Source organism: Nelumbo nucifera, chromosome 1 (genome assembly GCF_055504915.1).
Source record: "Nelumbo nucifera cultivar China Antique chromosome 1, China Antique-T2T, whole genome shotgun sequence".
Lineage (NCBI taxonomy): Eukaryota > Viridiplantae > Streptophyta > Magnoliopsida > Proteales > Nelumbonaceae > Nelumbo > Nelumbo nucifera.
This window is the reverse complement of record NC_142649.1, coordinates 131,082,018-131,099,976: the sequence shown is the minus strand read 5'-3', so window position 1 is coordinate 131,099,976 and position 17,959 is coordinate 131,082,018.

Here is a 17,959-nt window from a genome sequence, read left to right as displayed (position 1 = left end):
GTGGAATATGGTTCGGGTTCGTACCACTCTAGGTTTAAGCTTTGCCGGTGGCTGGTTCGGAAGAAGTTCTTCGGACTCAACCTCGACGGCATTACTATGAAGGGTCTGTTTCCTAAGACGGCGGACCAAGCGGAGGAAGAGGAGCCTAACTCCCCAGAGGATGAGGAGGCAGATCCCTGAGGCGGTGTTTCTCTGGACTTCTGGTGGCTTCTGGGTGCCATAAACCCGGTCTTTCACAAGTCTTTGGTTGGGCGGTTGTGCCCTGTGATAGTTAGACTTTTTCGAGCTATTTAGCTCGGTTATCGCATTGTTATTTTTCTTCTTTCTTTTTTTTCTTTTTTTTTTGAAGTGACAATGAAAGTTCTCCCTTTTTTCTTCCAAGTATGATGTGCTCTCTTTATCTTTGCTAAGGCGATCTCAACACCCGAGCTATTAGAGGTACGTACCCGAAGTAGAACTCCTCGATAATTGTTACCTCGAACTGTTCCTTAAACCATTTAAGGCATCTTTATGGTGCACAACAAAGTGATTACCACATGTGCCCGAACTATATGCTCGTTGGTTGTTCTCTAATTCAATCATCGTACTAGAACAAGCTATGCTTGGCGGGGTTTAAGCCTGAGCTGCTTACACTCCTCACTTGAAGTTCGCCCATGTCATGAAGACAACTGGGTCTGATTGCGCCGAGATCATGTTAGCTCGGCGTTTTGGCCCTTAGGCTCTGGGAGCGATTTATAGTTCACTTTTGAAGTTCGTCCGTGCCTCAAAGGCGATTGGGTCTTATTGCGCCGAGATCGTGTTAGCTCGGCATTTTGGCCCTTAGGCTTTGGGAGTGACCCGTGGCCTACTCAGTTGTTACAGATGGTATTATCTTAAGTTGAAAATATTCCATGCCCGAGGTACTTGTTTCCCTTCGAGCTCATACGTTCCTTCCCCGATTACTCGTTTCACTCGGTAAGGTTCTTCCCAGTTAGACCCAAGCTTGCCAACGCCGGGCTCAAGTACCATAACTTTTCGAAGAACCAGGTCGCCGACACGGAGGTTCCGCTTCTTAACCCTGGCGTTATAGTACGAAGCTACTCTTTGCTGGTAGGCTGCAGTCCTGATATACGCGAGGTCCCTTACTTCGTCGAGTAGATCGAGGTTGACACGGAGCTTGTCTTCATTCGTCTAATCACTGTATGCTTCTAGTCGCGGCGTAGGCACCTCAATCTCTGCAGGGATCACTGCTTCGGTGCCGAAGGTGAGATTGAAGGGTATTTCTCCCGTGGCAGTCTTCTCCGTGGTCCGGTAAGCCCATAGGAAACTAGGTAACTCATCTACCCACAACCCTTTAGCCCGGTCCAGCCGTGCTTTCAGTCCGCAGAGGATGGCTCTGTTCATGACTTCTGCCTGACTGTTTGCTTGAGGGTGCGCGACTGAAGTAAAATTCTGTCGGATTCCCATGTCTTGGCACCAGTCTTGAAATTTGATGTCCTCGAACTGCTTGTCGTTGTCAGAAATCAATACCCGAGGTAATCCGAAGCAACACACGATGTTCTTCCAAAAAACGTTTTGGACGTTCCGGGCTGTGATCGTTACAAGGGGTTCAGCTTCTACCCACTTGGTGAAGTAGTCCATTGCTACTACTAAAAACTTCCTCCCACCCGTTGCCGGCGGGAATGGCCCGAGTAGGTCGATGCCCCATTGTGCGAAGGGCCACGGGCTGGTGAGATACTTGAGATCGGCGGCAGGTCGGTGGTGAATATTGGCGTGCTTCTGGCATTTGTCGCATTTTTTAACAAGCTCAATAGCGTCTACCTTCATTGTTGGCCAATAATACCCCTATTGAAGTGCCTTCTGGGCGAGGGCCCTACCCCCCAAGTATCTGCCACACAATCCTTCATGAGTGTCACGGAGTACGAGCTCCGCTTCGGTAGGTCGCAAACAACGCAGATAGGGGAGCGTGTAAGATCTCCGGTATAGTCGTTCGTCTATCATGACATATTTGGCTGCCTGGTGCTGCACCCTTCTGGCAGCATTGCGATCTACAGGGAGGGTCCCGTGTAGCAAGAAGCTCGTGAGCGGGTCAATCCAGCTCGGCTCTGCTTGAACGACGGGAGCAACCTCCTCTGCCCCCCCGAGAATGCTAGGCTGAGGCAAGTCCTCTATGTACACGATTCTCATGGTGATGTCGCTGGTGCTGGCTAATCTGGACAAAGCATCGGCCTTAGTGTTCTCCGACCTTGGGATTTGCCTGACAAAGTGTGATTGGAAGTTGAGCAGGGCCTCTCTGACTTTGGCTAAGTAAGCTATCATGGTTGGCTCGCGAGTTTCGTACTCGTCGGTGACCTGGTTGACCACGAGCTGGGAGTCGCTACAGATAACGATGTGCTTTGCTTTTACTTCTCTGACTAGGGCCAGTCCAGCTATCAACGCCTTGTACTCCGCTTCATTGTTAGATGCCGCGAACTCGAAGCGTAGCGCGTACTCCAGTTTTGTGCCACTTGGGCCGTGCAGAACTATTCCAGCTCCGCTGCCCTATTGGTTCGAGGAGCCATCTACGTGAAGGATTCAGGGCTCCTCATCCCAGCTCGTGGTTGGCCGAGCTAGGAGAGATGCCACACTGGCTGCTACCTCACGGGGTTCGGACTCGACCGGCCTAGGAGCTTCGGGCTCACCCGAGCTGGGAGCCTTGTGCTCAACCGGCCTGGGGACTTCGGAGCTGAATGTGCATTCGGCTATGAAATCTGCTAAGGCTTGGGCCTTGATGGCAGTTCACGGCTTGTACTGGAGGTCGTACTCGCTGAGCTCAATGGCTCACTTCATCAACCAACCAGAGACATCGGGCTTAAGTAAGACTTGCCTCAGAGGCTTGTCGGTGAGAACGATAATAGTGTGAGTCTGGAAGTACGGGTGGAGCTTCCGGGCTGCAATTACCAGTGCGTAAGCCAGCTTTTCTATCTCTGGGTATCTCGTCTCTGCTCCCTACAATACTTTACTAACATAATAGATGGGTCGCTGAACCCGATCTACTTCTTTTATTAGTACCGAACTGACCACTTCGTCGCTTGCCGAGAGGTATAGTTCTAAAATATCACCCTCCTCGAGCCAGGTTAAGATTGACACACTAGCAAGGTATTTCTTGAGCTCGTCAAACACGAGCTGACAGTCTTGGGTCCATTCAAACCCTTTGCTTTTGATTGCCTTAAAGAACGGCAGACAGCGGTCCGCCGATTTGGACATGAAGCGGCTCAGGGCGGCTATGCAGCCATTCAACCTCTGAACCTCCTTCAACTTCCGGGGTGGTCTCATATCTAAGATGGCATTAATTTTGTTTAGGTTAACCTCAATGCCATGCCGGTTAATGTATCCTAGGAACTTTCCCGAGGTCACACCGATACACTTATTTGGATTCAACCTCATATTAAACTTACGCAAAATTTCAAAAACAGAATGCAGGTCTTGTATTAATTCATGCGATAATTGGGTTTTGACGACCATGGCGTCTACATAGCATTCTACTTTTCTGCCAATTAGTGGCACAAACAACTTATTTACAAGCCTTTGAAAGGTTGCCCCTGCGTTTTTCAACCCGAAGGACATAACCTTGTAACAGTATAGACCGAACTCTGTAACGAAGGCAGTCTTTTCTTCGTCCGCCGGGTCCATCTTGATTTGGTTATAGCCCGAATAGGCATCCAAGAAACTTAGTAACTCGTGCTTTGAGGTCGCGTCCACCGAGCGGTCAATTCTGGGGAGTGGGAAGTAGTCTTTTGGGCAAGCCCGATTTAGGTCGGTGTAGTCGACGCACATGCGCCACTTGCCGTTGGCCTTCTTTACCAGGACGGGGTTGGCTACCCAACTAGGGTAGTGAACTTCTCTTATGAAGTCAGCTGTGAGGAGCTTCCCGACCTCCTCGTCGACCGCTTTCCACCGCTCCAGGGCTAGGTTGCGTTTCTTCTATCTAACGGGCCTAACTATAGGATCAGTATTCAGCTTGTGAGTCATGAGTTCGGGGTCTATACCGGGCATCTCTGTCGCGGACCATGCAAAAATATCTAAATTTTGAAGTAAGAAACTTACTTGTTCGGACCGTAGAGGTTCCTGGACGGAAGCGCCGATTTGAAGCGTCCGAGCTGGGTCTCCTGCCAAGGTCGGGACTGCGACTGTTTCTTCCTTGGGCGTGGCTCGTTCTTCACCTTGCTTCGTAGGCCGCTCTAGTTCGAGGTCGTCGGCCACCTTGGTCTTTCCCTTCAGCACTTGCGGGACTCGAGCTGGTCGCCCCGTGCTACCCCCACACCAAAGTTTGTAGGGAACTTCATTGCCAAATGGTAAGTGGAGACCACCGCCTGTAGGATATGGGTGATCGGCCAACCTATTATGGCATTGTATGGAGAGGGGGTCGCGACCACCAGGAAGTCGTGGCTGAGTCTAACTACGCAGGGCCATGTGCCAACTTCCATAGGTACTGTTATTTTCCCAAGGGGCCGGACTTCTTCTCCGCTGAAGTCCACCAAAGGAGTGTCCGCAGGTTTCAAGTCACTTTTCCGCAACTGAAGTTGGTTGAAGGCAGCTTTGAAGAGGATATTTGCCAAGTTGCCCGAGTCAACGAGTACACGCTTGACCTCAAAGTCGTTGATCCTCAGCTTTATCACGAGGGTGTCATCGTGGGGGTAGTGGACCCCTCGCGCGTCATCTTCTGTGAAGAAAATTGGCTCTTCTGTTCTCGGGCGGCCTCATGAACTGACGTCCGAGCCGCTACTGAAGTACAACCCACAACGATCGAGCCTCCCACTATCATGTGGATGGTTCCCCGAACCGGCCTCTCTTTCGAAGGCTGCCTCTGTGGCTGTTCGGTCGGCCTGTTGCTGGACTCGGGAGCATCCTTACCGTGCTCCCCTTGCCGACCTGCTTTATTATTACTATTACCATTATGTACAAAATTTCTTAAATACCCACGACGGATGAGCTCTTCAATCTCGTTGCGGAGGTTTTTACAATTTTCGGTACTATGACTGTGATCTCTATGAAAACTACAGTACAAATTCTTATTTCTTTCATTGGGATTCCCCCTCAAACAAGGTGGCCATTTCACATACGGGGCGTGCTTGATCGCCATCAGGATTTTGGCCCGCTTCGCGTTCAGTGGAGTGTAATCAGTTCGGTCTGCTGTAGGAGCTTAGAACGATTGACCTGGCTTGGCCCCCCGAGTTGCATCCTTTTTCTTTCGGTTGTCCCCTTGACTGGAAGGCTCTCCTTCCCTTTTCCTTTTTTCGGGCGCGCCTTCGCCCTTCTGGTTGATCTCTTCCTCGGTGGCTATAAACCTGTCTGTGAGCTTAAGGAATTCGGTTATGGTCGTTGGTTGGTTGACGACCATGTGCCACTTGAACTCCTTGTGCGTCACGCCTTTCTTGGCTGCTACAAGGCGCACGGCGGGGTCCAGGATGGACTCTCCCTCTCTTTGCACTATGTTGAGGAGACTCTCTTCATTTCGTGGACATCGCTTGCTGGTAACGAAGTGGGACGTGAAGGCTTGCGCGAACTGCGCCCAACTTCTTATCGACCCAGGTGCCAAGTTCCGGTACCATGTACGGGCTACTCCTCTAAAAGTGGTGGAGAAGGCCACGCACATGCACGACTCGCTGGCTCTTGCTAGGTGCATCTGCGATTGGAAGGCATCTATGTGATCATTTGGGTCGAACGACCCATCGTACTTATCAAGAGGGGGGAGCTTGAAATCCTTAGGCATTGGGACTACTAGAAGCTCGGGAGATAGGGGGATTGAACTGAAAGGATGGGTGCCTTGACCTCACCCGAGCTTACTTCTTCTTTGCCTCTAAGCTCGGACAGGCCGTGGGTGGCAGACCGGCGAGCTCGGCGGCGTCGTCTCTGCTTCTTGGCGGGCTCGACGTTCATGCTGCTCACTCCTGCACTGTCAAGAACAGTGTGTGCAAGAAGCAGCTCAGGCCACTAGTGATGGCTACGAACAGAGGGCTCCTGCTTGGAGCCTATGGCCAGGATTTCGAATCGGTTTTCCAGAAACGGGGTACCAGGCCTTGAGGGCTGAGGCGACATGGGCCTGGCGAGCTGAGGTCCTCCCGACCTGATTGCCCGTGGCGAGGTCAGAGCGGCCGATCTTTCTTGTCTGTCGCGGGAGGAGGCCTGGCTCCTTGGAGGGTTCTAGGGGGCCTCTCCTTGGCAAGATGGGTGCTCCTCCTGACGGCGAGACCTAGCTCACTACGAGACTGGGTGCCGAGGGGGGAGCTGCGATTGCTGAAGCTGAGGTTGAGGTAACTGGGGAAACTGCTGCTGATACTGATACTGGGAGACCTGGTGCAACACAGGTTGTTGATAGAGCTGAAATTGTTGGAACTGTTGCATTTGGGCCTGCATGGCCCGCATGCATTGCATCAAGTCCTCCAGTTGGTTCGGGCTGGCCGCTGGGGGCATAACCGAGGGTTTAGTGAAGGTTGTTCTGATTGTGGTAGGGAGTGGAGCAACGACGGGTGCCCCCACAAGAGGCACGTTCAAACTAGGGGTCCCGTCCGCTGAGAGGGGGACGGTGAACTGTCCGATACAGACAGTAGGAAGTTGGGGCTGTTCCGTGGAGTTATTCACCTCAGTGCTTCGTCCGATGTTGCTAGAGGAAGCCATGAGCGTTGAGTTTTTGGAGAGCAAAAAGATGTGAAAGTTTAGAGAAAGGCTTTTCGAAGCGATATACCACAGACGGCGCCAAATGATGTAGCGCGATCCGGTCACTCCCAGCTGGCACTCACGTGGCTCCTGGAAGGTACCTGAGATGAGAAAGAAGAAGAATCCTCGGGGAGTTTACTCGGTGGGGATACTCCGATGCTTAAGTTAGTACTATGTAGGAGAAGCAAGAATGAGACGAAGGCTAAGAGTGCAGATAGTGCGTTCTCACTATATTTGAGAGATTAGAGGTCTCAAGAAGAAGTTTCTCTTCTTCCCTAAGGGCTTTTATAGGGACATTTATGTCATGTCGGGTATAACTGCCACTGGGCTCCTGCCACAGCCGTTACTTGTCAGGGCTGCGCAGGTAGCCGTTGTGGCGTACGTCTCGCCCGAGTGAATGACACGTCTTCGGAGTGACAGGCACACCCTTGCCTGCTGTGAGACGTGGACGCAGACTGCCGAAAGGACTAGGACTACGCCGTCAGTAAGGGATATGGCGCAGTTTGACCAGTACGGTCTGTCAGTCGGAAACTTCCTGGGGCGTGCTCGTGCGGTTCATTCGCGAGCTATTCTATAGCGAACTTGGAACACTCTAGGGTTACCCTTAGTAGAATTGGCCCTAAGGATGGCTTGTCTGCTTGGGAGCTCGGACGAGCTAATGACTTTAGCTCGCAAGCTACAATTGCCTCGGAGTATCTCTTCAAAGGTAGTTCGGGGAGCCTGGGGTTCGCGTCGTGGCAAACTCTTTTCGCAAGCTACAATGTAGCGAGCTACTTTGTAGACTCGTCACTTGGTCGTACCAAGTTACAACGCTGAGCTGTCGCTCGTGCTGATTCAATGTCCATGTGTCACCGTTTCACAGGTGGGATCAAAACACCCTCCATCAACTTGGTCTCTTGTGCTTGTTTATAAAGCATCATCGTTTAATATATTTATTTATTATTAAAAAAAACAAACAAAACGGGAATCTCATTTTGTCCACTTACATCTTGTAGATAATCAGTTGTGAAGAGAGAATGGACCCCAATAAATAAATAAAATAAATTGTAAAACTCAGCTTTCCCAAATTGTGGAGCAGTTAAGGCGATTCTAAACCACCAGGCACCAACCAGTGGTGGAGCATTGTTGTAGCGAGTGGCTGTATCTTTCTGATTCTAAACCCGACTATTATGATACCTAAAAAACTGATAAAAAATCAACCAAATATCACTCAGTTCTGGGTTTCGGATTTGATTGAAGTTTAGAAAGACGAGTTGAGACAATGGGGCATATGCTTATGGGGTAGGTGGAGATAACGGCAAACGGTCTATATTAGATTAATGGAATGACTTCTTCACAAGGTTTGAAATTAAAGCAGTTTTCAAAAAATAAAAAATAAAAAAAAAGTGAGAGAGATGTAAAAAGGGGATGGGAATGGAATTGGGATCTGTTCGTCACCCCACGCGCCTCACAGCCATATCCACCCTAATGTGAATATCTTTTAAGTATGGGAGATGTTTCAGATGTTCGGCACACTCTGCGACGAACAGATCCGGAGGGAAAGAAAGAATCAAGAATTATGAAGATGAAGTGACCTATTGGTGGGGCCACTATAAGCTACGGTTTTCGGTTTTAGCCCTACAGTGTCGCAGCAAAAATGTGAACTCTTTAGTCTTTCCCTCTCATATGCTGCTGGGAGTCCCCATTCCCAAATGGCCAAAGGAAAACACTATCTTGGGTTTCTTTTGGGTGTGAAGCAGCATGCATCAAGCTATTCTATATGAAAGTTGTCAGACCCATAGTTCGTATTAAGTAAGGTTTTTAAAATTGAATTGGACAATGAACTGGTCAGGGTTTAATTCCTGAGTCGAACGGTCTGATTGTTTGAACTAAATGGATGGCCCGTTCTTATAAAAATATAAAAAAAATAAATAAAAACGGCCAAAACTGCTGAATGGTTTGAATGGCCAGGTCAACGATTTGCTAACCAAATCAATGTTTTTGGACAAATTAACGATTTTGGGGAAAAACGGAACTGATCACCTAACTAGTTCTTGATTTTTCTAGTTCGACCATCCAGTTCGGTCTGGTCCAGTTTTGAAAACTATGGTATTAAGAGTACACTAACATGAATCAATGTTTTATAAACCAATCTTGCCTTCTGGTCATGGGTCACTGATTCAATGATAGTTTGCATAAACATTGAGTTTGTAACTTGTGATCCAGTAAAAACACCGGATCTAGTCTCAATAACCTTTGCAGTATTGCATTGGAAATATGTCCCTTTCCTCCATGATCAGATATTCTCCATACATGACTGTAAAGGCTGTTGTAATTGGTTGTTGGGATTATGGTTTTCAAATTGCCATCATCCAAACTGTTCAGCCCGGGAACCATTCAGACAACCAATTCTGTTTTACCCCAAACTCGGTCTTTGGCCAAAAACCATTGAATTGATCAATGATCCGTTAATCCGAACGACCGAACCATCAACCCGTTCAACGATTTTTGGTCATTTTTTATTTTTTAAATTTTGTTGTCAGAACAAGAACCAGATAATCGAACCGTCAGCTTAAAAACCGGTGGCCATAACGGTTTTATTTCCAGGTCATTTTTTAAAACCATGATTGGGACCTGATCCAAACTCGACCTGCTGATCGGGTCGAATGGATCAATGGTTCAATTGCCTAAGGCTGAAAACACTATCCTAAATTAGTTTTTTTCTTCATAAAAAATGCAGATTATAATAAAAAAAAAAGACTTTTCTATTCTAAGTTTTCATCATCTTATATATATATCTATTAATAGAAAATGGGGATACATGGACACCTTCACCGTTCAGTAAATGGTATCAGTACATGTCTAGCTTAATGTGCGCATGCGAGGTCAATAATTACTCGCTTAACCCTATCCAAGTGTGCCAGATATATGTGTTCCCACTAATTTTTTGAAATGCCATGTGTTCACACTAATTTTTTGAAATGCCATGTATTCCAATTTCCCACTAATAATTAATGACAATGCTATTTTTGTATTATTTTATATAACTCTCTTTGACACTTGGTGGTTTTTGTCGAGTTTGAGAGTATTCTACCATCTCTCTCCCACTTTTTCCCTGCAATCATTTTTTCCTCGAGAATGCTTGACGTCCTTCACTTATATTAAGCATAATTTTTCTCTCATCTCTTCCTCTCTTAACCCTCATCTCTCTCGGTTTAGAAGAATCCCTAGGCTTTTTTCCTTATTATTTGCAATGTTTTGGAAAAACTGTTGTTTGAATTAGTTATGTGGTCTATTTGATTTGCTTTTCATTGTAACGACACTAATATTTTCATTTTCTTTTTTTTTCAGATTTTCATTCTTTTTAGGGTGTTCCTTGAAGTATTCTTCAGGTTTGGGTTACAATGGTGGTTTGGTTTGAGTTTAGGGTTTCAGCTGTTTTTCATTTTACTTGTCTTTTTATCATCTAACTTGATCTCCTTCGCTATTTGTTTTGTCTTTTTTCTGTTCACATGCTTCTTTGTCTATTTTGCAGATTTCCCTTTTGTTCATTCTATGTTTGCAAGATTCCCTTTCATTCGCTGATATAGATGAATTTCATTGTGACCATAGAGCATGTAGGTAATTTCTTCATTCTATGTTCGTAGGTTTCCCTTTTGTTTGTGGTACAAATGTAATTCAAGGGTGGGAACTGGTTAGTGATAGGCCTAGGAAACAAGTATGTTTCTTCCTTGTGTTTTCTTGGTTTCATGAATGTGTTTTTTAGGGTTCTTCCTTTTTTGTCTTCCTTATGCATTTCTATTCAGGTTGATTTGATGCATGTGTTTCTCATGGTGTACTGTAGGTCTCCTCATATTTCTGCATTTCTATTCAAGTTCATATGTTTGTATGATTTAAGATTGTCAATTAGGATAGATGGCTTTTCGTATGTTATTTTTCTTTTCCAAATTACTTTGTTTTTTCCCAGCTTGATGTGATCTATTTCTCCTTCTTTATGTTTATTTTTTTACAAGATTTGACTCCCTCTGTTTTGCAATTTAAGTATTATTGACTATTGAGGTTTTGTTCATTGTGCCTACTCTATTGTACTTCTATATTTTCTTTTTTCCTTTTTATTTCGATGGTTTCTAGAGGTGTTGAGGTTTGATTGTGTTTCTTCTATATTTGTTTGTAGTTGGAATGGAGATTGGTGTGACATGGCGGTGCTCTTCTCTATTTTATTTTTTATTTAGAATACAAGGAGTAACTATTAGGGGGGAAGAACCAGAACTCTCCTTTATCAACAATCTATTCGCCTTCAACTTTTATCTTGACTTTTCAACATTTCTTCCCACAAGAATTACATCATGATGGACGAACTACAAAGACTGCAGCTGGAGTCTAAGGATGATATGTAGGAATGGACACGTTTTGACCAAAGGGAAGACTTTGCAAGATTAGTTGGTTTCTTTCTTAACAATCATATTCTATTGGGTGTAGGTTGTAGCTAACTATTCGTATGGTGGGAACTCGAGGCCAGCGAGGTGGACATTATTTTCTTATCTGGGAAGAGTTGGATGCACTTTGGATCTAATGCGTTTGGACTCAAAGGGATGCTCTTTTCGAATCCAATCACATTTCAACACATCACTAGGTGCTAAGTTGGAGTAAACCTGAGTTGGATCATGAGTGTGAGCTGTCAGTGTACCTTTATTTGTATGGCATTGTTATTTTTAAATGTATAATTAATTTTACTTGCTGTTATTCAAATATCTTATGAAGAAGTATGATCAGGCCCAATACAGATTTCTGATTTCCACTGCAAAAGGTCAAAAACACACTCTATGCACTTATATCAGCCTATAAATTGACATCAATTCTAAGTTGGCATCTACCCAAAATGTATTTTGAGCCTACCTACAATGAAAAATGAGTTAAAATAGTTTTGACTACAAAGATAATGATAAAAACTTAGATTATTTTTATCATTTTACCGAAACTATTAGATTTTTTTCTCTTTTAAAGCAAATAGTTTACATTCGACTTTCAGAATTCCACTAGCCCTGTAAATAAAAATTAATAAATGAAAAATGAGTTAAAATAGTTTTGATTATAAAAATCGTGATAAAAATTTAGATCATTTTTATCATTTTACTGAAACTACTAAATTATTTTTCCCTCATCCTTTTTAAACATTGAACTTTCACAATTCCACTAGCCCCTGCAACGTAGTGGCCCGTTAAAACATGGTACTATCTCAAACGCTACTTTTTCTCATAGTATAAGATTTTTCAGATCACAAGACACAAGCTACACACTCAGCAGAAGAAAGATATCAATAACAATTGACCAAACTGCTGAAGCAGTGAAGGAACTCTGACCATTGGAAGGGAAAATTCAGAAGTCCTCTGCAAATGACGCTGAAATTCATGACACGCCAAAAAGGAAAAACAACCGTCCTCGACAAACTCAGCGTTCCCGAAGCCTGAGTAAGTGTTTGGCACCGATGCGTTTCTTTAAAGCCGTTTTTTTTTAGCATTGGTCCACATATTTAATGTTTTACATAATGTTCGGTTTCAAAAACGAGACGTTTTCTCAAGCCACGCTTTCCCAAATTCCAATGCATATGACTGTTTTTCATAACAACGGTTCCAAACAAAGTTGTGTTTCTTGACGCACTGTTTTTTCTGATATAACGATGCCAAACACCGCCTGAATCAATAAAACACAAACTAGCTAGAAAAAGCTATACCAAGAAGCAAACCCCAATGTAAATTATTTCTTTAATAAACCTGAAAAAACCTAACCATTTAACCACACCTTTTATTTAGTTTCAGTGTTAAAGGTAATAAAAGCGCTAAATAGGTGGGGCCATAACTTAGGGCCCTCTCCAACACCTGAGAGTTCCAAGCTCTATAAAAATCGAATGGCTCCTTGTGCGGATTTCAATTCAGACTCGCCAGACAGCCCCCTGAGGAGAGAGAGAGAATCATCTTCAACGTTCAGGCCTTCGGGCATAAGGATGTCAGTACATCAAGAAATCGGCTTCGGTACTATGTTCACATCATTTGCATCAAGGTTTTTAAAACTGATTAAATTGGTCAGGGGTCTGGTTTTCAGGTCAAACGGTTTGACTGTTCAAATTGAACGATCGGCCTATTCTTTGACAAAAAAAAATAAAAAATAAAAACAGTCAAAATCATCGAACGGTTCAAACCGTTCACCTGACCGATTCCCGATTTTTCTAGTCCGACCGTCCGATCTGGTCCAGTCCAATTTTGAAAACTATGGTTCCCATAGTCTCTTGCAGTCTTGTATTGAGAATAACTCTCCATAAAAAAAATAAAAAATAAAAACAGTCAAAATCATCGAACGGTTCAAACCGTTCACCTAACCGATTCCCGATTTTTCTAGTCCGACCGTCCAATCTGGTCCAGTCCAATTTTGAAAACTATGGTTCCCATAGTCTCTTGCAGTCTTGTATTGAGAATAACTCTCCATAAAAATAGAGTAAATTACAAAGGCCCCTTATACTATGGGGTTAGTGACAAAAACCCCTTGCACTTTTTTTATGACAAAGACCCCCTTGAATTTTGGCCATTAGACAAGAACCCCCTCGACCATTAAGTCAATGATGGAAGGCATTAAATTACTAAAATACCCTAATAAACTTTCTCTATTTTCTTTCTCTTGCCATTCTCTCTTAAAACCCAATTGACCCAAAAATACTTTTAATCGTCATCCAAAAAAGAAAAAAAAATCCAACTTTCTTTGATGAGAAATCTCTGGCAGTGAGAAATCTGACAATCTCGCCAGTAATCTCGTTGGAAAGGGAAAAAAATCTCAAGCAAACTGCAACCAAAAACCAAAACTACAAGAAACTTCACTTTCCACATGGAAACTTGATTCGTAGGTCCCAAAAAGAAGCCCAACGCAATGTACCGTGCCAACATATTCCCTCCACTTCCACATTGGCTAATTTGGTTTGGGGGCTATCAATCAAACTAGCCACCTTGACCCTTGATCTTGAACCAACGCATCAAACTATCCTCGCTCTGTTGAGGATTTGTTCCATGGTAATTGGTGAGGTTCACTTGACATTAACAGGTTTAAGAGATTGAACTTCTAGAAAATTTTCTTCCAGCTACTTTGGGTCTTTCAGCTTGACAAAGCTTCTAGCATCAGACATCACTTTGGCCCCCGTCCTCGCTTAGGTGTAACTGTAGTCTAGCTTCCTTTGGGGCTTTAATAAGTTGACATGCATAACCTCTGACGTCAGAACTTAGAAGCAAGCCAATGAGCCATAGCAGTGGGATGCTCTGCAACTTTGAATTGTTTAAGGAAAATTTGAATACAGAGGCATTTCTACGAATGTTTAATCTGCCACACACAACTATAAGGTCATTTTTTGAAGTGCTTAAAAATAAGTGTTTATTTGAGTCATTAAACACTTATTAGTATTTGGGAAATAAGTCCGGAATAAGTGATTATTTTAAAAATAAAGGCTTATTTTTAAGTCCAAATTTCTAGTTTTTTTTAAGTGCTTATACAATAAGCATTTATTCAATTTTTTTCTTCCAAAATTATCCCAAGTTGAATTTTAAACTACCACTTATAAAATTATCCCTAGTTGAATTTTATAAAAGTACTTTTATGAAAACACTTTTAAGAAAGGGTTTTTATGAAAGTATTTTTACAAAAGCACTTTTATAAATAAAATAATAGAGATTTTTAGAAAAATATTTGATTAACTTGTATGTACTAGGGTTGAATCAACCCTATTTATAGTTATAGTGAGACTGTACAAGGATAAGAGATAAAACTTATCTAGGTTAGTTTAGGGTTATCTAGGATAATTCTTATCTGGAGGTAGGATTAAGATTATCCCAGTTTGTTATCTTGAGATAGGATTAGAAGAACCTAGATGGTTAAGTTTTCTTGATGGGCCTAAAGATTTACATAGGTGTGCATGGGCCATGCATGGGCCCATGGACGTATACGTTATTATCCCCTCGCAAGCTGAACGGGATGACAAGAAGCTTGTCCCGAAGATTAGTGAATATGGAGAGTGGTTTGGTGAAGATGTCTGCTATCTGATCTGTTGTTGGAACATATCGAATTTGAAGCTGCTTCTGAGTGACAAGGTCACGCAGGAAATGGTAGTCCACCTCCATTTGCTTCGTACGGGCATGAAAAATGGGTTGGCGGCCAGGTGGGTAGCACCCATATTATCACACTAGAGAATAGGGGGAGGAGCTAGAAAGCCAATGTCTCATAGCAAAGACTGAATCCATAACAACTCTGTGACTGTGTTGGCGAGAGATCTGAACTCGGATTCGGTGCTGGAGCGAACAATGGTATGTTGCTTTTTGGAGCTCTAGGAAATCAGGTTGGAGCCAAGATAAACTGTATAACCCCTTGTGGAACATCGATCATTAGGACAGATGGCCCAATCGGCGTTAGTGTACGCAATCAATTATCGGGAAGAGGATCCCTAAAAATGAAGATTGTGAGTGAGAGTGCCCTTGAAATAGCAAAGTATTCATTGTACCACTACCCAATGTTCATCAGTGGGAGAGTGAAGAAACTAGCAGACTTTGTTGACTGCGAAGGAGATATCCGGATGAGTGATGGTGACATACTGTAGAGCCCCAACAATGCTCTGATACTCCGTTGGGTTAGATAAGGGCTCACCGGAATCTTTTGAGAGTCGACCAGAGGTGGACATGGGCGAGCTTGTAGGTTTGGCCCCTTCAAGGTTGGTTCGATGCAATAGATCCAGGATGTAGCACTATTGGGAGAGGAACAAACTGCCAAATTTGCGGCTTACCACAACCCCCAGAAAATACTAGAGTGACCCTAAGTCCTTTAATGGAAAAACTAAGGAGAGTGACTTGAAAAACCCACTAATAGCAATGGTAGAGTTTCCAGTTAAAATAATGTCATCAACATATACCAACAAAAGTAGGGTCGTTTGTTGGGAGGAGGAAATAAACAGAGATGGATCAATAGAAGAGTTGCGAAAACCCATCTGTTTGAGAACAGAGCTCAACCGGGAATACCAGGCTCGCGGTGCTTGTTTTAGGCCATAGAGAGCCTTCTTCAATTTGTAGACATGATTAGGGTATCTGGGATCAATGAACCCTTTCGGTTGATTCACATAAATATTTTCATTAAGGATGCCATGAAGGAAGGAATTGTCAATATCCAGTTGATGAACTCACCAGTTCTACGCAAGAGCAATAGAGAGGATTGTCCGTACGATTACCGGTTTGACAAATAGACTAAAAGTATCAAAGTAATCTAGGCCAGGGACCTGGTTAAAGCCCTGAGCAACCAGTCGGGTTTTATAGCAATCAATGGTTCCATCCTCCTTCTTCTTTATTCTGTATATCCACTTAGTTCCGACTATGTTCATGGAGGGATCATAGGGAACCAAGTGCCAAGTGTCATTTTTAATGAGGGCTTGGTATCTTTTTGAATAGCGAGTTGCCAGTTTGGTGATTTGGTGGCTTGGTTAAAATTTTTAGGTTCTTGATCCTATAAGAGAGTGAGAAGAGCAGACAGGATTGGATACCTTGTCACAAGTTGGGACCGAGGAAGGGTCATGTCCATGGACCGCGTACGCATAGAATGAGTGTGTACCGATTGAGAAATTGGGGCTGTAGAGTTCAGTAAATCTTGCATACTTTGATGCTTGTGTGGCCGATCAAAAGAGGATTGTTCCAAAGGTCCTGAGTTTGGAGAGATGGTTGCTGAACTAGAGATGGATGCTGGTGCAGATGAAGGCTACGATGAAGAAGGTATTGGCAGTGTTGCAGGTTGCAGAGGTGCAGGACCTAAAATGATAATTCCTGTGGAAGCAGGAGGTGTGCTAGGTGGTGCTTCAGGAATTCCCGAAAATAAAGTTTCATCAAAATCCACATGGCAAGCTATAATAATACGCTCTGTAGGGACATGGAGACACTTGTACCCTTTGTGAGAGGTACTGTAGCCAATAAAAATGCATTGAAGTGATCGAAATTGCAACTTATTCTTGTTGTAGGGTCACAGAAAGGGATAGCACGTACACCCAAAACACTGCAATAGAGAGTAATTAGGAGTTGTCTGAAAGAGTTTCTCATGAGGGGACATACCATGCAATACCTTTGTTGGCAGTCGATTTATCATAAAATTTGTAGTTTCTATCGCATCAGCCTAGAAGGAGAAGGGGAGCTTGGAGGAGACCAATAGAGATAAAGCAGATTCAACCACATGTCTGTGCTTCTGTTCAACTAATCCGTTTTGTTCGTATGTATGGGGGCACGCCAATCGGACTAAAAGACTTTTATTTTGGCATTGAACAGAACCTCTACATGTCTCTTAAATTTAATAAACAAATCACAAACATCTGATTTTCGAGCCATAGGATACACCCAAGAAAATTTTGAAAAATCTTCCATAAAAATAACATAATAAGAAAATCCATTATTTGACTTAACGGGAGCAGGTCCCCATACATCTGAAAAAATCAAATCTAATGGACACTTGGACTGAGAACTAGATGACTTCAAGGGCATTCTATGACTCTTGCCCATTTGACAAGACTCACAAATAGACTCATTAACACTAGATCTAATAAACAAAATACCAAACTTTTGCCATACATTTCGCATAGCTGCATGACCAAGGCGATGATGCCAACCATGAAGTGAGGTACGTTCTCCAAGAAGCGCTTCAGGTGTGATTGTGGCTAACGTAGGAAAACTGTATAACCCATTTCTACTAGCCCCTCGAAGGAGGATTCTCCCTATATAATCCTTCACATTGCAACAGTCACGGTGAAACTGAAAAAACAAATCCTTATCCTTTGTAAATCGACTAATAGAAAGTAAATTATTGCAGATAGAAGGAACATGACAGATATCTTTCAAAGAAAAAGCATGCTGATTAAAAATCATAAAAGAAGATCCTGTATGATGAATATTCAAACCTTGACCGTTACCAACCTTCACTTGATCTGGTCTAGTATACTCAGTACGATTCTGCAAATTATCTAGATCTGGGGTCATGTGATGAGTAGCCCCAGAGTACCAATTGGGATCAAAATTATTTTCATATTGATTATGGGGTGTATTTACCCCTCCATGAAATGCAGAAGGATCATTGCAAGAATTATCAGAAAAACCAAAGGCATATTTTGCTTTACTACACTACAGGGCACTGTGTCTAAATTTATTACAGATCTGGCAAGTGACATTATTTTTACTTGCGCGCCTCCAAAAAATTGCTAAGATTGATTTTGAAAGGATTGATGATTATATTGTGGAGTACCACGTCCACGCCC